This window comes from Siniperca chuatsi, linkage group LG12, assembly GCF_020085105.1.
Source record: "Siniperca chuatsi isolate FFG_IHB_CAS linkage group LG12, ASM2008510v1, whole genome shotgun sequence".
In the NCBI taxonomy this organism is placed as follows: domain Eukaryota; kingdom Metazoa; phylum Chordata; class Actinopteri; order Centrarchiformes; family Sinipercidae; genus Siniperca; species Siniperca chuatsi.
In genome coordinates, this window is record NC_058053.1 from 503,725 (window position 1) to 524,542 (window position 20,818).

Here is a 20,818-nt window from a genome sequence, read left to right on the forward strand (position 1 = left end):
ATCATGTGGAGCTCAGAAAAAGACTTAAAAAAATAAAAGCTTGTTGCTCGGATCATGAGAGGATCTCTTAGAAAGGCAAGAGTGTTCAGAGACGACAAAACCCTTGTGGCTTTGTATCCCGATATCATCCTACAATGGAGACTGACTGAAGCACTAAAGCCTTGAACATGTTGTACTTATAAGATATAAAAGTATGCCTATGTACCGCTTTGAATTATGTTTTTATATTTATCTTTTATTTGCTCCCAGTTTCACACCGCTGGGGCTGCAGCTCAAAATAATAAGGCTAAAATGATCATATAAGAATACATCTAAGCAACACATTAATTTTATGGAATACACAAATCTTCATATCTTCCTATATTTTCTTTAAGAATTATTAGGTTTATTATAATTCTTAACTGAGTTAGGCCTAAGTTATACTTTATTCTTGACGCTGCTCTTAAATCTGGCAATGCTCTATTTTAAGTTTTAATTCAATCATTGTCTTTACATTTTATCCTTGATGTTTTATTTATGGTTTTTAATCATATGGCAGTGATATTATAAGCCAATTAATTTACGCTTTCACATGGTCAGCGATTTTTTGCTGTCCGTCCTGCATTTGGCAGATGCTGCTGTGTTGCTTTCAGCAGCAACATGTGTTTAATTATTTCGTATTTGTCTAATATTATAGTTTGCTCTTCATTTGTAAAATACGCCGCTCTGCTGCCAGTAGACATGTCCATGTTTGCGATTGGTCATATGCTGCAAACACCGCCCCTTTTATGTGAACGGGCTCATGGCTAGATTTGGAAACCCTGGGTTGACTCACCAGGTTGATTACCACCTTTGTGTGACTGCTTACCATGATTGTGGTTGTTAGGGTTAGTGAAGCTAGATAACGAAAAGAAATCCGTGGTATGTTGAACTTGCTTCGTAGTTTAGGCCCAGGTTAGGATGATGATATAGTGTTTTTTGCAAGTAAGTATATGGACCCATGATGTATAAATGTAGGGATAATTCTCTTCTAGGGTCTTCCAGATCATAGAACATGGAGATACCTAAGGAACATGGTAGGTAAAGAAAGAATGCTAATCATATTTTGTCTTTTTATTTGCAAGACTTATTTGAGGGGAACAGAAGGAAGCAGTGCTACATATTCCATAAAAGAGGCAAGCTAATTTAAAATATGGTATTCATATACAGTGGCTATAGGGGCTAGATTAAGACGTTATCTAGCAACATACTAAAAGGCCTAATAGAGACAGTTCTACTGTGCAATAATGTGGTATGACCCAAAGTTGTACGTTTCATAACTACAGTGCATCTGGAAAGTATTCACAGCGCTTCACTTTTTCCACATTTTGTTATGTCACAGCCTTATTCCAAAATGGATTAAATTCATTATTTTCCTCAAAATTCAACAAGCAATAAAAAATCTTTGCAAATTTATTAAAATTAAAAAACGAAAAAAATCACATATACATAAGTATTCACAGCCTTTGCCATGATACTTAAAATTGAGCTCAGGTGCATCCTGTTTCCACTGATCATACTTGAGATGTATCTACAATTTGAGATATGAGGGGGTGGTAAAGGTTAGGGTCAGGAAGTGGTTAAGATCAGGGAAAGGGTCAGGCAGTGGTTTAGGGTAATGGTCAGGGAGTGTGGCAGTGACAGAACTAATTTATTTTTGGTTTCTTTCTACTATTTTATATATATGAAGATTGAATGGATTTTAATGAATGCTAAATTGTAGCAATCGCACAACCGGTTTTAATTATTAATTTTTGAAACATTCCCTGAACATCCCCCTTCAGGCTCCAAGTTGAAACAGAATAAGGTATAGCCACTACCAAAATCTTGACATGACATGGCCAGTGATCTGTCTTGTAAATGGGGACCGGTGGTTTGTATCAGCTGGTAATACTGTCTTGTGTACTGTCCGCTTTGAAAATGTGGTTGAAATGGCTTTGCAGGGTAAGACTGTCCACTTGTGTATAGACATATAAACTCTGTATCGTAGTGCTCAAAATTAAACAGGTTACGTGTATAACTACAGTGGTGTGAAAAAGTGTTTGCCCCCTTCCTGATTTCTTATTTTTTGCATGTTTGTCACACTTAAATGTTTCAGATCACCTTAAATGAAGGTTGTTATTATGTCCTATATCCTGTGCCGAAGACACCGCGTCCCAGTGGCTCCAAGGACTACAGACCTGTGGCACTGACCTCCCACATAATGAAGACCCTGGAGAGACTGGTGCTGGAACAGCTGCGGCCCATGGTCAGGCCCCTCGTGGACCCCCTTCAGTTCGCCTGCCAGCCCCGGCTGGGAGTTGAGGATGCCATCATCTTCCTGCTGAACCGCATCCACAACCACCTGGACAAGCCGGCAAGCACAGTGAGGATCATGTTTTTTGACTTCTCCAGTGCTTTCAACACCATCCGGCCAGCCCTGCTGGGTGAGAAGCTGGCAGTGATGCAGGTGGATGCCCCCCTCGTGTCCTGGATTGTGGACTACCTGACTGGCAGACCACAGCATGTGCGCCTGCAGCACTGTGTGTCAGACAGCGTGGTCAGCAACACTGGGGCCTCTCAGGGGACTGTCCTCTCTCCTTTCCTCTTCACCATCTACACCATGGACTTCAGCCACCACACAGAGTCCTGCCACCTTCAGAAGTTTTCTGATGACTCTGCTGTGGTGGAATGTATCAGTGGTTTTGAGGAGTCTGAGTACAGGGCTGTGGTGGGTAGACTTTGTCTCATGGTGTGAGCAGAACCATCTGCAGCTCAATGCGACAAAGTCTAAGGAGCTGATTGTGGATCTACGGAGGGCCAAGGCACCAGTGACCCCGGTTTCCATCCCGGGGATCAGTGTGGACATTGTGGAGGATTACAAGTACCTGGGAGTACACTTGGATAATAAACTGGACTGGACCAAGAACACACAAGCTGTTTACAGGAAGGGCCAGAGCCGTCTCTATTTTCTGAGGAGGCTGAGGTCCTTCAACATCTGCAATGCTGAAGATGTTTTATGAGTCTGTGGTGGCCAGTGCTATCCTGTATGCTGTTGCATGCTGGGGCAGCAGGTTGAGGGTAGCGGACGCTAACAGACTCAACAAACTGATCCATAAGGCCAGTGACATTGTGGGGGTGGAGCTGGACTCTCTGGAGAGAGAGCTGCAAACTACATCCGATCTTGGACAGTGTCTCCCACCCACTCCATGACGTGCTGGTCAAACAAAGGAGTACCTTCAGCAGAAGACATCCCCCCAAAAAGCACCACAGAGTGCCACAGGAAGTCATTCCTGCCTGTGGCCATCAAAATCTTTAACTCCTCCCTCTAAGTGTTGGTCTATATGACCCTAAGTCATTAAACTGGACATTGATCATTACATCTCTGTAATACTTGACATAACTGTGCAATATTCTGTGTAATACTCCCGTGCAATATACCCTTTTCAGTTTAAAATTCCCTATTTATTGATATTGATATTTATTCATACCTCTATTACTGCTGTGCAATATCCTCCATCTCATTATAATCTCAATAAACTACACTTAACTTGACAGTTCATGCACTACTACCTTATACCGTATTATCATCAACCGGTAAACCCACTTTGTACTTCACACTTATTTTATTTTATACTTATACCCACTTGGTCCTTAATTTATTTTCTGACTTGTATTGTAGTGTATTATATTTTTTGCTAGTACTTCTATTCCTGTGTGCACTGACGTGAAAGTGAGCTGCTGTAACAAAAGAGTTCCTCTCAGGGATCAATAAAGTATTTCTGATTCTGATTCTGGTTATTATTAAGGGAAAACAAAATCCAAACCTACATGGCCCTGTGTGAAATAGTGATTGCCCCCTAAACCAAATAACTGGTTGGGCCACCCTTAGCAGCAACAACTGCAATCAAGCGTTTGCAATAACTTGCAGTGAGTCTTTCATAGCGCTGTGGAGGAATTTTGGCCCACTCATCTTTGCAGAACTGTTGTAATTCAGCCACATTGGAGGGTTTTCAAGCATGAACAGCCTTTTTAAGGTCATGACACAGCATCTCAATAGGATTCAGGTCAGGACTTTGACTAGGCCACTCTAAAGTCTTCATTTTGTTCTTCTTCAGCCATTTAGAGGTGGACTTACTGGTGTGTTCTGGATCATTGTCCTGCTGCAGAACCCAAGTTCGCTTCAGCTTGAGGTCACGAACAAATGGCCAGTAATTCTCCTTTAGGAGTTTTTGGTAGACAGCAGAATTCATGGTTCCATTTATCACAGCAAGTCTTCCACATCCTGAAGCAGCAAAACAGCCCCAGACCATCACACTACCACCACCATATTTTACTGTTGGTGTGATGTTCTTTTTCTGAAATGAGCTGTTACTTTTACACCAGATGTAATAGGACACAAACCTTCCAAAAAGTTCAACTTTTGTCTTGTCTGTTCAGAGTATTTTCCCAAAGGTTTTAGGGATCATCAAGATGTTTTCTGGCATGAGATGAGCCTTAATGTTCTTTTTGCTCAGCAGTGGTTTTCATCTTGGAACTCTGCCATGCAGGCCATTTTTGCCCAGTCTCTTTCTTATGGTGGAGTCATGAACACTGACCTTAACTGAAGCAAGTGAGGCCTGCAATTCTTTGGATGTTGTTGTGGGGTCTTTTGTGTCCTCTTGGATGAGTCGCCATTTGTGGATAATGGCTCTCACTGTGGTTCGCTGGAGTCCCAAAGCTTTAGAAATGGCTTTATAACCTTTTCCAGACTGATAGACCTCAATTACTTTCTTTCTCATTTGTTCCTGAATTTCTTTGGATCTTGGCATGATGTCTAGCTTTTGAAGATCTTTTGGTCTACTTCACAGGTCAGGCAGGTCCTATTTAAGTGATTTCTTGATTCCATGCATTTGTTACTTCTAGGCTGGGTTATTGCAATCCCTTATTGTCAGGCTGCCGAATAAGTCCCTTAAGACTCTCCAGTTGATCCAGAATGCTGCGGCACATGTACTGACAAGCACTAGGAAAAGAGATCATATTTATCCAATATTAGCTTCTCTGCACTGGCTCCCTGTAAAGTCCAGAATAAAATTTAAAATCCTTCTCTTCACCTACAAAGCTCTTAATGGTCAGGCACCATCGTATCTTAAAGAGCTCATAATACCTTATCAAAACCTAACACAGCAGCGGCGGATGGCCGCCCACCCACGAGTCTGGTTCTGTCCAAGGTTTCTGCCTCTTAAAGGACGTTTTTTCTTGCCACTGTCGCCAAATGCTTGCTCATGGTGGGATTTGTTGGGACAAATAATATTATAAAGAGTGCGGTCTAGACCTGCTCTATAGGAAAAGTGCAATGAGATAACTTCTGTTATGAATTGGCGCTATATAAATAAATAAATGTGAATTGAATTATCCCCTAGAATACACTGCGCTCCCAGAATGCAGGGTTACTTGTGGTTCCTAGAGTCTCCAAAAGTAGAATGGGAGCCAGAGCCTTCAGTTATCGAGCTTCTCTCCTGTGGAATCAGATCCCAGTTTGGGGTAGGGTAGGACATACAACTTTACTCTTTGATGAAGCTTATAGTAAGGGCTGGCTCAGGTGAGTCCTGAAATATCCCTTATTTATGCTGCTATAGGCCTAGACTGCTGGGAGACTTCACATGGTGCACCTCTTTCCTCTCCTCTCCTCTTCCTCTCCATCTGTATGCATTCTTATCCCATTAATGCATGTTACTAACTAACATCTTCTCTCTCCTGTAGTTTTGTGCTTTCTCATCTTTCTCTATCAGCAGGTAGTTCTGCCTCCGGAGCTTTAGAGTCTGGATCTATGATTGCAATGCACCTTCTGTTCCTGCTCAACAACCGCTACTACTACTCCTACTATTATTATTCTTATTATTCTTCTTCTTCTTCTTATAATTGTTATTATTATTTTATTACTATTATTATATAATCATTATTACTATTATTTTATTAACATTAACAATATCACTACCATTACATTGTTTTAAAATTCTATGTGGAATTTGCATTGTGCTATTGTATGCTCTCTTACCTCCCGCTCTCTGTGTCTCTCTTTCTCTCTCTTTCTTTCAATCCAACCAGCAACGGCAGATGGCTGCCCACCCCGAGTCTGGTTTTGCTCGAGGTTTCTGCCTCTTAAAAGGAAGTTTTACCTTGCCACTGTCGCAAAGTGCTTGCTCATGGTGGGAATTGTTGGGTCTCTTTATAATATTATAAAGACTATGGTCTAGACATGCTCTATAGGACAAGTGCAATTAGATAACTTCTGAGAGACAATGTGACAATGTGCATATTAAAACAGAAAACAATATAGGGATGTGCTGTGGCTGTGTCACATTATAAGCTAGCAGAGCTCTGTTAGCCACGTCATTTCAGAATAGAAATTGGTCTACACAAAACAATCAGCTGATCATTAAAAATGGCAGAGTGGAATGGAACAAGAAGAATCAGCTACCATGAGCTGTTGGATAAAGAGCTGCATATGCAAAAGTTACTTTGATTTGTATGACCCAGGACAAATCCAACAGTTAATCAAACAACACCTTTTACCTTGCTGTGCAGTCCTGCAGTCGATGCCATCCAGAACAGAGAGAAGGTCTGGTCCAAGGTTAGATCCAGTGGCACCCCTGAGGACTGGTTAACCTTCAGGCAACAAAGAAACATCTGCACCAGCAGGAAGGCTAAATCTAATTATTATCAGTCAGCTCTCTCTGCCTGTGATAGTTCCACAAAATTGTGGAACACCATAGCATATCTTAAGAACACATGAAGGTCACACCTCCCACCTCAAATCAAAGTATCTGGTCATATTACTGATAGATCGTATATGGCTGAAGCTTATAATCACCATTTCCTTGTAGCAGATTAAAAGGCATTAAATGCATTTAACTGATCATATCTAATGACATTAATTTTCGTAAGAGTAGGTAAGAGCAGGTTTACACTCACTTCCGCCTATCAGAATAAAATCAGAGTTCGTATTAAATAACAATCTAACTTACAATAAACGGGACACCACTCCTTTACAAGGAATAAATCTTGATAGTCATTTATAATAATGAATTAATTACTTAATAATCAGTTTAATTGATAATCAATTTAATCTCGATCTGAAGTTGCTACAGAGTTCTTGTCTCAGGACATATTTCATACACACAAACACACAATAACCAAAGTTTTATAAATGTTTATTTAGCTATAACTACTAGACTACACAAACAAACTAATTAGAAACACCAATGAATGGATAAATGCAACCATGAATGAATGATATGAACACAGCAATACATGATTAATAAGTGACTGAATGACCATTTGACACCAGAGGATGCCACCTGAGTTTTGGCTGAGCAGGAGGAGAGGAGAAGCAGTGCCCTTTCCCTGGGCACCCGGTGGACGATCGGTTCCGGATGAAACTCCCCGGAGTTCCATGTTTCCGGACGTGCTGGAGCGGGGCACTTTGAATCGAGTCGGGTCTCTCCTTCCATAATCAGGCTGATGTAGTTTGGCTGAGATGGCAATGCGGTGTGAGCGTCTACCAGCTGTTGGTGGAGTTCAAAGTTCATTACGGTCCTTGTTGGGACTCAGATTCTGCAGCAGAATGGAGCAGGCTTCTTTGACCTGATAGCAGCAATTTTAGGAATGCTAATAAAAGGTCTTCTGACCCTTGTGCAACCGCAAGGGGGCACAAGCCAGTGTCTTCTTGTGCCAGTACCAAGTCTGGATAAATGCAGAGGGTTGTGTCAGGAAAGGCATCTGACATAAAACATATGGCAAATTAAAAATGCGAATCGTGAAAATGACTTCCATACTGGATCGGTCGGGGCCCGGGTTAACAACGACCGCCACCGGTGCTGTTGACCTAAGGTACCGGTGGAAATTGGACTACTGTTGGTCAAAGATAAAGAAGGAGAGGAGGAAGGTGTGTTCGTAGGCAGAGAGAGAAGAGGAAAGCTAAGAATGTAGGACTGACAGTAGGGACTTTGAATGTTGGGACTATGACAGGGAAGGCTAGAGAGTTGATTGACATGATGCAGAGAAGGAAGGTGGACATACTGTGTGTCCAGGAGACCAGGTGGAAAGGTAGCAAGGCTAGAAGCTTAGGAGCAGGGTTCAAGTTGTTCTACCATGGGTCAGACAGGAAGAGAAACGGAGTAGGAGTTATCCTGAAAGAGGAGTTTGTGAGGAATGTTCTAGAGGTGAAAAGAGTATCAGACAGGTTAATGAGTCTGAAGCTGGAAATTGAAGGGGTGATGTTCAATGTTGTGAGTGGTTATGCCCCACAGGTAGGATGTGAGTTAGAAGAGAAGGAGAAATTCTGGAGTGAGTTAGATGAAGTGATGCAGAGCATCCCCAGAGGGGGTGCAAATTTTAATGGACATGTAGGTGAAGGGAACAGAGCTGATGAGAATGTGATGGGCAGGTTTGGTCTTCAGGACAGAAACGCAGAAGGACAGATGGTGGTAGACTTTGCAAAGAGGATGGAAATTGCTGTAGTGAACACTTTCTTCCAGAAGAGGCAGGAACCTAGGGTGACATATAAGAGCGGAGGTAGAAGCACTCAGGTGGACTACATCTTGTGTAGATGTTGTAATCTGAAAGAGACCAGTGACTGTAAAGTAGTGGTAGGGGAGAGTGTAGCCAGACAACACAGGATGGTAGTGTGTAAAATGACTCTGGTGGTGAGGAAGATGAAGAGGACAAAGGCAGAGCAGAGAACGAAGTGGTGGAAGTTGAAAAAGGAAGAATGTCGTGTAGTTTTCAGGGAGGAGCTGAGACAGACTCTGGGTAGTCAGGTAGTGCTCTCAGATGACTGGACCACTACAGCTAATGTGATCAGGGAGACAGGTAGGAGGGTACTCGGTGTGTCATCTGGAAAGAGGAAAGTGGACAAGGAGACTTGGTGGTGGAACGAGGAAGTTCAGGAGTGTATACAGAGAAAGAGGCTAGCTAAGAAGAAGTGGGACACTGAGAGGACTGAAGAGAGTAGACAGGAGTACAGGGAGATGCAGCATAAGGTGAAGGTAGAGGTGGAAAAGGCCAAACAAAGAGCATATGAGGTCTTGTATGCTAGGTTGGACACTAAAGAGGGAGAGGTGGATTTGTACAGGTTGGCCAGACAAAGAGATAGAGATGGGAAGGATGTGCAGCAGGTTAGGGTGATTAAAGATAAGGATGGAAATGTATTGACAGGTGCCAGGAGTGTGATGGGAAGATGGAAGGAATACTTTGAAGAGTTGATGAATGAGGAAAATGAAAGGGAACCAAGAGTAGAAGAGGTGACTGGTGTGGAGCAGGAAGTAGCAAAGATTAGCAAGAGTGAAGTGAGGAGGACGTTGAAGAGGATGAAGAGTGGAAAGGCAGTTGGCCCTGATGACATACCTGTGGAGGTATGGAAGTGTCTAGGAGAGGTGGCAGTAGAGTTTCTGACTAGTTTGTTTAACAAGATCTTGGAGAGTGAGAGGATGCCCGAGGAATGGAGGAGAAGTGTACTGGTGCCAATTTTTAAGAACATGGGAGATGTGCAGAGCTGTGGCAACTACAGAGGAATAAAGCTGATGAGCCATACAATGAAGTTGTGGAAAGAGTAGTGGAAACTAGGCTAATGGCAGAGGTGAGCATTTGTGAGCAGCAATATGGTTTCATGCTTAGAAAAAGTACAACACATGCAGTATTTGCTTTGAGGATGCTGATGGAGAAGTACAGAGAAGGTCATAGGGAGTTGCATTGTGTCTTCGTAGATTTAGAGAAAGCGTATGGCAGGGTGCCGAGAGAGGAGCTTTGGTATTGTATGAGGAAGTCTGGAGTGGCAGAGAAGTATGTTAGAGTGGTGCAGGACATGTATGAGAGCTGTAAGACCGTGGTGAGGTGTGCTGTAGGTGTGACAGAGGAGTTCAAGGTGGAGGTGGGTCTGCATCAAGGATCGCCTCTGAGCCCCTTCTTGTTTGCTCTGGTGATGGACAGGCTGACAGATGAGATTAGACAGGAACCTCCTTGGACTATGATGTTTGCGGATGACATTGTGATTTGTAGTGAGAGCAGGGAGCAGGTGGAGGAAAATCTAGAGAGATGGAGGTCTGCTCTGGAAAACAGAGGAATGAAGCTTAGCTGCAGTAAGACAGAATACATGTGTGTCAATGAGAGAGACCCAGGTGGAACGGTGAGGTTACAGGGAGCAGAGGTGAAGAAGGTGCAGGACTTTAAGTACTTAGGGTCAACGGTTCAGAGCAATGGAGACTGTGGAAAAGAAGAGAAGAGGCGAGTGCAAGCAGGTTGGAACGGGGAGAAAAGTGTCAGGTGTGTTGTGTGATAAAAGAGTATCAGCAAGAATGAAAGGAAAGGTGTTCAAGACGGTGGTGAGACCAGCGATGTTGTACAGCTTAGAGACAGTGGCACTGAAGAAAAGACAAGAGGCAGAGCTGGAGGTTGCAGAGCTTAAGATGTTGAGGTTCTCTTTGAGAGTGACGAGGATGGACAGGATCAGGAATGAGTACATCAGAGGGACAGCTCATGTTAGATGTTTCGGAGATAAAGTCAGAGAGGCCAGATTGAGGTGGTTTGGACATGTTCAGAGGAGAGACTGTGAATATATTGGTAGAAGGATGCTGAGGTTGGAGCTGCCAGGCAGGAGGTCTAGAGGAAGACCAAAGAGGAGATTTATGGATGTAGTGAGAGAGGACATGAAGTTAATTGGTGTGAGTGAAGAGGATGCAGAGGACAGGGTTAGATGGAGGCAGATGATTCGCTGTGGCGACCCCGTGAAAGGGAACAGCCGAAAGGAAAAGAAGAATAAAAGGTCTTCTCAAAAAATTACAAAATCTGATGGGTTAAAATTTTATAAATATTGAATTTGAATAAGTGAATTTTGTGAATTATGTGAATTTATGCCCCTTAAAATGTTTGGGTGAAGCAGACAAGATTTAGCTGTTTTTCAAGAAAATCAGTGTAAAAGTGAGTGAATAAGTGTCATTTTCAATAACCATAACAGCACAAATAACTGACATGAAAATCTTTAAATAAATATACAGTAGTTACCCTAATAGAAAGTGGAAGATTACTGAGCTACAAAAACTGATTTAGTGAAGTTAAAATAATGTCAAAAAATATGTATGATAAATATGCCAAATTGCAGAAAATTGAAATATTATAATTTTTTTCTGGGGAAGGACATGCTCCCATGCTCCCCGTGCTCTGTTGTCCAGGACTCCAAATATTGTTTTATATTGATATTTGGTGTGATTTCTGAGGCAGTCACTGTTATGTTCAGTATGTTCAAAGTGCATTTGTCTTGGATCTCATTTGTTGAAGTAAAATTAATGAATTCATTCAAATTAGGATCAAATACTGAAGTCTGAACTGCTCTGTCAAGCTAAAGTGTGTCTGCAATACATTGTACAGTTCATTGACAGATACAGGAAGTCCTGAGTCAAAGCTTTCAGGGATCTTCCAGTCCTCCAAACAGGATACAAAGAGATCCTATTGCATCCTATCCTTTAATCTAAAATACAGAAAGAGATAATAAAATAAACATGCATCATTTTGTGAGGAAACATTCATTGTAACTTTAATAAGACCAAGTAAGAAACAATCACCAACAGTTGATGGTCCAGCCAATTTTAAAACTATTTATTTATCTTTTGGGTGATGGGGGAAATTTGTATAGTCTATAAAAATCCTTACCAGTCTGCTGTGCTAGTCCACTAGTAACATATATATGATTTACTTTTAACAACCTGAGCTCTGCTCCATGCAGAGTCTTTTCCATCTTGATTTAGTTTGGTTAGTTTTAGTTCAGTAAGTTGGAACTGCAATATGGAAGGGAGCGGGGTCTCTGCGATATCTGGAAGATGAACAAAGAAGAGACGAAAGATGTCGATGGATGGAGGAGAGGGATGAAGGAAAGGTGGAAAGCAGGTACAAGCTAAGAAGTGGAAAAACATACTGCAACTGCACAAAAGCCAAATTTGCTTGACCAAGATGAGTATTACAAACTGTGCCCCCTAGTGGTAAAAGACAGAACCCCCACGTATGTCCCATGGTCGTTTATGGATATGATTGGGCTGGCAAGCAGACTCCCAGAGATCACAGAAGGAACTAATACATTGATTGCAGCACTGGAAGGAGGAATGAGGCTTGCCCTTGGCAGTGCTCATGCATATGGCAGGAAAAAATGTGACCACAAAAATCTTCACTGATGCATTCCTAGCAAGAGCACTGTTCTACAATCAGCTGGATGACGTCGGCTTTGGACAATACAGAACACAGATCTGGGCTGCCATGAGAAAACACTACCCAGAGAGAATGGACCCTTCCAAACTGGAGAATATGAAACTGAAGGACGATGAATGTTCTACCAAATTCCTCCAAAAAAGCATGGCACTCCCAGTACACAAGCATCTGGATGGTGTAGTGGGCCTAATGAAGTTAGATTGGCCTGTCTTCTCAGAGCACATCGTCCACCATGTCGAGCAACACAAGACAAGACAAAATGGAGGAAGAAGAAAAGACCAAACAGTCATAGGGAAGCCCAGAGAAGCCAGAGGGGGAAGGAATGTTACCTGTCATCTGTGTAAACCCTAAACAAGAACCCACCATACCAGTAATCATTGACCAACAAGAACATACATTCATGGTGGACACGGGTGCGACCTATTCCTGTATTGGAAAGAAATACCTCCCCCTCTCAAAGCCATCAATCAAGACTCTAGGCTTCTCTGGGAAATGCCAAGTGATACCACTTACAGAGCCTGTATCCATGTTAATGGGCGGAAAAACAATAGTAGCACCACAACTATACTCAGTGCACACTCCCATCAGTCTTTTTTTTTTTTTTTTTTAATATTTTATTTTAGAGTTTTTTCCAGAAATAAACACAGAACAGACAACCAACACTGTCTCGGACCACACACACAAAACATAAATAAATAAATAAATAAATAAAAACACAAGTAAAAAATTAAATGAATAAAATAAAAATAATAAAAAAATAAAATAAAATAAATAAATAAATAAGTAACTAAAATCATAATAATAAGTGTTCAGTTCAGCAGCCAGAAATACTACAGTGAAAACCTGCTAGACAGTCAGTCTAGGTCCCCAGCATTAGCCTGAGAGGAGCCACTAGGGGCTGATTGAGTAGTTGACTTGTCCAAATGGTCCAAGAATAAGCCCCAAACAGCGGAAAATTTTTCAATGGAATTAGTTCTCAAGAATCTGAGTCTTTCCATTTGAATAAGAGAGATCATATCCGTAATCCAAGTCCGAAAGGAAGGGGGTGAAGGTGACTTCCAGTTCTTCAGCACAAGTTTCAAATCAAATTTCTCTCTTAATTGACTAAAGGATGCAAACCTTCCCTCAACGTAAAGGTCGCTGATGGACTCTAAGCCCTTGCCTCTCCAGACAAAGAAAGTTCCATCGGTCCAGGGGGGTAAAAAAGAATGATTATAACAAATTGTTGTATAAACAGAGGTCTCTGGCAGGGACAAGACTTTTCTCACCTGATTTAAAATTCTTACTGAATTTTTTAACACAAAGCTTAACTCATTCATCGCTGAAGGCCTTTCAAACCTAGAGAACAGCATGGCCGCTAAGGAAGTGCCAACAGCCAGGTTAGACTCCATTTGTAAGGGGATGTCAGGTGTCAAATTAGCCGGTGCCCCCTTCACCCAATACATTAAAGCCCTAATATTGGCGGCCCAGTAATAATGCTTGAATACTGGCATACCCAGACCGCCTGCAGACTTGGGTTTCTGCAGATGCATTTTAGAGATTCTGTGTGTCTTATAGTTCCAAACATAAGAAAGGATTATAGAATCCAATTCCTTGAAGAAAGCAGAAGTAAGAAAAACAGGGAGATTCTGACAAAGATATAGGAATCTGGGAAGAGAAACCATTTTTATTGAATTTATACGCCCAATCATAGACAAGGGTAGAATTTTCCAACTTCCTATACTGTTTTTAAGTTTTGAAAGAAATTCAGCAAAGTTCAACTTAAATAATAATTTTGAATCTTTGGGGATCGTCAAGCCAAGATACACAAAGTGATCCCTGGTTATCTTAAATGGAATATTCTCCAAAAACCCAGATCTATAAGTATCAGAAAGAGGCATAAAGTTACTCTTTGATAAATTGATTGTATACCCTGATAGTCTCCCGAAAGAAATAATTAAATCTAAGAGAATGGGAACTGATCTTTCAGAATTCTGCAAATACAGTATTACATCGTCTGCATACAGACTAATAAGAACTTTCTTGCCTCCCACTTCGAGACCTGTGATGCCTGTATGACGCCTTATACTTAGGGCAAGAGGTTCTATCGCAATGGCAAAAAGGGCAGGTGAAAGGGGGCACCCCTGTTGCACTGAGCGTTGTAAAGGAAACTCAAGCGACCTGTCTACATTAGTTAAAACTGAACACTTTGGTCTGGCATATATTATTTTGACCCATGACACAAATGTCTCGCCAAACCCAAACTTTTGCAGTGATCTAAACATGTAAGGCCACTCAACCTGGTCAAAAGCTTTCTGCGCATCCAAGGACAGAATTGCTGCTCCGTTAACTTTCGAGTGATCAGCATATATTGTATTGAGGAGGCGACGCACATTAAAGAAAGAGAATCTGCCAGGGATAAACCCAGTCTGGTCAGGATGAATGATGGAGGGTAAATGTTTGTTAAGCCGAATAGCCAAAGCTTTAGTAATTACTTTCCTATCAAAATTCTGAAGCGCAATTGGTCTATAGCTAGCCGGGTCGGTTTCATCTTTATATTTCTTTAAAATGAGAGATATATTCGCTTCGTACAATGTGTTAGGTAAAACGTGATCTTTTTTAGAATTAATTGTCATTCTGAGGAGGAGTGGGGCAAGAATATCACAAAATCTTTTAAAAAATTCAGAACTAAATCCGTCTGGCCCCGCAGCCTTCCCATTTGGAAATGACTTAATGGTGGAGACTATCTCCTCCAAAGTAAAATCAGAGTCGAGGTCAGCCCTAGCGACGTCACCAAGTTTAGGTAATTCAAGAGAGTCAAAAAAATTTGTTAAATCGGAATGAGTGGCTGTACTGTTGGAGGTATAGAGTTCACTATAAAAATCTTTAAAACAGGCATTAATGTCCTTGGGGTTAGTTAACAGCGTGCCATCCTTAGATTTGATGCAGTAAATTGACCTGGAAGCTTGAGCCCCTTTAAGTTGTTGCACCAAGAGCTTATCAGGCTTATCCCCCATTTCGAAATGCCTCTGCCTCATTTTCAAAAAAAGCTTGTTTATTTGACCACCAAGAATGCAGCTATACTCATACTTAAGCTTCATTAACTTATTGTAGTCGTTAGATGAATTTGACACCTGATACGCCAGTTCAAAAGTAGGAAGAACGCTTTGTATCTCTAAAAGTCTTTTTTCTCTTTCTTTCTTGGCAGCGGATTCGTAAGAAATAATATGCCCACGCGTAACCACCTTCAACGTCTCCCAGAGTGTAGAATCTGACACCTCCCCATTGTCGTTAAACTCCAGAAACTCTTTCAACTTGACGGTAATATATTCTATGAATTTACTGTCAGTGAGCAGAGATGGATTGAAACGCCAGGAATAAGACCGCTTAGGAGAGATAGGTCGATGGACATGGTAAGGGGACTGTGATCGGAAATCAAAATGCTGTGGTACCTGGTATCAATAACATGCGAGATTAACTGAGAATCAACCAAAAAATAATCTATTCTACTATAAGATTTGTGGACATGCGAATAGTAAGAATAATCTCTGTCTACAGGGTGCTGAATTCTCCAAATGTCCACTAAATTTCTGCAATTAAGCAAATTATTTAAAACTTGCACTGATGCAATTCCAGGGGGTGGACGAGTGGACAATCTGTCTAAGTAAGGGTCTAGATAACAATTTAAGTCTCCCCCGATTATTATATTAGAGTTATTACCATCAGGAAGTAAGTCAAAAACCTTTTTGTAAAAATTAGGATCATCAGTGTTTGGGCCGTAGACATTTAGGAAAGTCAATGGGAAAGAATTTATGGTACCAGAAACAATGATGTATCTGCCATAAGGATCAGTAATCATAGAAGAGAATTGAAATGGAATATTTTTCCGAAAGAGAATGGCCACACCGCGGGCGTGAGAAGTGTATGGCGATTGATAAACTTGAGATATCCAACTGCAACGCAATCTACGCTGCTCAGTAGCTTTAATATGGGTCTCCTGTAGAAAAATCACATCCGCAGATAATGATTTAAGGTGCCTAAATACTTTTTCTCTCTTAATAGCATGTCCTAGCCCCTTAACATTCCAAGAGACTAATGTCACATTCCTACCCCCAGTTAGTACTCTACCAGAAGACCTCTGCATATGGAAAAAGAAGAAAGGTTATTAGAATGGACATACAACTTTGCTAGCATACATTGGTTAGTAGCATGAAACTGAACAAAACAGTGAAAGATAAAAACAAGTGAGAAAATAACAGATAAGAAGATGACAAACCGGTCCGAGACAACAAGAACAACAACCCCCAACCAACCCCACCCACCATTGTGTCTACCTGAACCAGACACAAAACTCCCAATTCCATCCAAAAAGGAGCTGCCGGGCATTTAACAACAAGAAAAAAAACTACTTCAAGGAAAAGAGAACCCCTCCCCGTGGCTTTAAATGTTTGAACGGACAACTTATCACCGTCAAAAGGAAGAAAAAAAAAATAAAAAATTGAATATGGAAAAATAATTGAAGAAAGAAATGACATGGTCAGAAAGTCACTAATAAAGTGAAAGCAAAATAAACAAATAAATAAATAAATAAAAATAAAAAATAAAAAAAAAATAAAAAAAAATAAAGAAAAATAAATAAAATCAGACCATTCTATGATCTTGATTAAGTCTCAGTGCACTATGTATTCATAGTAACTACACGCCAGAAGCTGTAGCTCTACTGAGTCCCAAGGATACGTATGCACGTCAGCAGCGAGGTAAGATAAGTTCGAACGTATTTGAGTTTACTTTCCTGAGCTCCCACCGTACCTCTCTGCAAATCGCGCTGCCTCCGTTGGATCCTCAAAGACTGTAGGTGCCTCCGCTCCGTGTTGATGGATTTGCAATCTAGCGGTGTACCGCAGCGTGAACTTGATCCCCTTTTTGCGCAAGCTTTGCATCACATCCCGAAAGGCATTTCTTCGAGACATCACCTCAGTGGTATAATCGGGAAAAATAAAGACCCGTCTGCCCTTATATTCGAGTGGTTGCATTCTCCCGCGACGCAAAATTAACTCCTTCTCTTGAAAGTGGTGAATGCGCGCCAGGATTGTGCGCGGCTTCTCACCAACGGGCGGCTTCGGCTGAAGAGAACGGTGCGCTCGATCCACTTTGACCGGGCGAGGAAAATGCTCTTCCCCGAGCAGTTGGGGAATCAGCCTGGAGACAAATTCAGTGGGTTTACCCTCCTCCTCGTCCTCTTGTATTCCCACGATCTTAATATTATGTCTTCTTGACCGAGCTTCTAAATCCAATACTTTGGCTCGGAGCTGACTATTTTGTTTAGACAGCTCTGAGTACCTGATTTCCAACTCTTGGATCCGTGCCTCAAAGTCGTTCGTAGCTTGTTCTTGATTAGCCACACAGGCCTGTAGCTCGGCCTGCGACGTCACAAGCTTCTGGAAATTGAGTTCAAAAGCATCAAAGCGGGCGTTAACCCCCTGCAAGATTGACTCGGACATTTCTTTACATATCTCTTTGCACATAGCATAAGCGGTGTCCGGTAATTTTTCAGACTTGTCAGGCGAGCTAGCTTTAGCATTAGCTCCGGATACTTGGTCGTCGGTGTTCCTAACTTTGTTGGAGGCACTCGGCTTCGGCATTTTTGAGTCGAGACGAAAGTTCACACTAAATACATAAAGTAAACACACTTTGATGGCCTAAAACTAAATAAAACACGGTGAAATAATAAATTGTCGAGGCCTTGGAGAGGAGCCCTGGCAAAACGCGTCTATACCTCAGACATGCGCACTAGCGCCCCACACTCCCATCAGTCTGATGGGAAGAGACATACTCTGCTCACTCAAAGCTAAAATAACCTGCACACAAGATGGACTCCATGTGATTTTCCCAGATTCACAAGAAAATGTTAACACTGACATGATGATGTCAACTCTCCTGCAGCAAAAATATGCTAATGCTGTGCAGCCTATGGTCTACTGGGTGAGGCTCATGCCAGACGATTCTATGTTGAAATACCAATGGGAACAATGGAAACCATGAGTTGAAAGTCAAATAGGAAGAACAAGCAGTTCCCAACTGCCCTTGCACTGTACTCTCAAATTTGATGCAGAACAAATGGACACAAACTATGAGATGTGTTGGGATGAGCAGATCAACCAGCAAGTCCCCCAAATAATAGCTGAAGACATCTACATTGGACCTCAAGAACCAGCAGCAGCTGTCCGACTCCCAGACCAGTTAAAACCCTGGTTTCAAGTGAAAGACTCACCTCACATCACACTCTCAATTGCTGAAGGCCATGATTTAGGGCCACTGGTTAAGGCAGCACTACAAGTGCAACAATGAACATCAACAGATAACCATAATATACACATTTCGCAAGATTCAATTCAATTCAATTTTATTTATATAACACCAATTCATAACAGAAGTTATCTCATTGCACTTTTCCTATAGAGCAGGTCTAGACCGTACTCTTTATAATATTATATACAGAGACCCAACAAATCCCACCATGAGCAAGCATTTGGCGACAGTGGCAAGAAAAAAACTTCCTTTAAGAGGCAGAAACCTTGGACAGAACCAGACTCAATGGTGGGCAGCCATCTGCCACTGCCGTGGATGGACTGTATGTAAGAATATCTCTCAAGACAATCGACCAGTCACTAACAGAAATAGGTCTGTTAAATGACAGAACACTCCCACAGATGAGCCTCACTGTAGCACAAGAAAAGCTCCTAGAACAAATACAAATAGTTTATGGTCAAAGCACAAGACAGATGTAGGACTGGTACAGTCAGCACAACCAGTACACATTGCAGTGAGACCAGGTGCTAGATCACCATACCAAAGACAATAGCCACTCTCACCACAGACAGTGGTAGGAATAAAGCCCACAACTGAAGGTTTACTGCAGGCTGGAGTGTTGATAAAAACCCAGTCCATGCAATTCTCCAATCTTTCCAATAAAGAAACCCCACTCCAGTGACTACAGGGTTGGTACATGACTTGCGTATAGTAAATGCTGTGGTGAAGGAAGAAACTCCAGTTGTGCCCGATCCACACACTTTACTGTCAAACATTCCAATTGCAATTTTCTGTGTTCCCTTGTATCCCGACTCGCAATACCTTTTTGCATTCACCTATCAAGGCCAACAGTTCACGTACACGTGGAGTATTGTCACAAGACCTGCAGCATCTTGACATAGATAGTGCTCTGATCCAATAGTATTTGCTAATTTGTAGTTCCTCGAAAGAACAGTGTGAAAAAGACTCAGTAGCAGTGCTGCAGGCACTGGCACAGGGAGGTCACAAGGTCAGTAAAGACAAACTACAATTATGCCAGCAAGAGGTAGAATACCTACGAAGACAGTTGAGTGATGAAAAAAGACTTATTGCACCATCACAGGTGGAGGCTGTAACAAAAGCTCCCAAACAACAGACAGTGTCACAAATGCTTTCGTTCCTTGGCATGGCGGGCTACAGTTGTCAGTGGATCTGTGACTACGCTCTCTATTTGGACACATTCCAACGCCGGATGGTCCGTTCCGGCTTTTGGACCACATAGACATGTTAGAAAGAGTACGAGGTAAGCACTATATGCTGGTAGTGATTGACAGATATAGCAGATTCGTGGAGGCAGTACCAGTGGCAGGTCCAGATGCTGCCTCAACAGCCAAGTTCTTGTGCAGAGAGGTGTTTACTAGATTCGGAATCCCAGATAAGATCACTTGCGATAATGGTCCAGCTTTTCATTACCACTTAGTGGCAACAATTTCAAAGGCATTAGGGATTAAGCGCAGGCTAGGTTGTGTGTATCATCCGCAGAGTCAAAGAATGGTTGAGAGAGCCAATGGCAGCCTAAAGGCTAAGATAGCAAAAATCTGTGCAGAAGGCCAGGAAGGTAATAGAATTAAATGGGTAGACGCTCTACCTTTGGCACTAATGTGTATGAGAATGCAAACTAACTGCAGCATGCATCTAACACCACATGAAATGCTTATGGGTCGACCCATGCCAGTGCCATACTTAAGAGGTCCATACAATGGTCCTCCACTTGAGCAGCTTGAAGCAGAACTGGCTGACTATGTGTGACACTTAACTGTTATACACAATGCCATTTTTCAACAGGTAAAAGGAGCCACAGAGGGAAGGACAAGTGAGATCCCCAAGGACCTCCAAAAAGTACAGCCTGGAGATTGGGCGTACAGCAAAACCTTCAAGAGAAAGTGGGATGAACCCAGAAGGATGGCACCATACAAGGTGATTCTAGCAACACCAACCGCTCTCAAGGTGGAAGGTAAGGTGGTTTAATTTGAATCACTGCTGCAGATCTGAGGAGCCAGGACGAACTCTAGGTGAAATCAGAGACACTCTACTTAGCGACAGCACGCCCATGGCATCCCCTTAGGAGGACAGGGTGTGGCCTGAGAGGAACTATGACTGTCCTGCTCCTGATTAGCCTTATCATAGTCATTCCAATACTTCAGTCAAGTTAATACAGGGCTACAATTAACAAGGTCAACAACCGACCAGACAGACATAGACCACTGTAGAAACAGCTCCAGGAACTCGGCTGTGACATGCTGTAGCAAGCCCAAGAGTA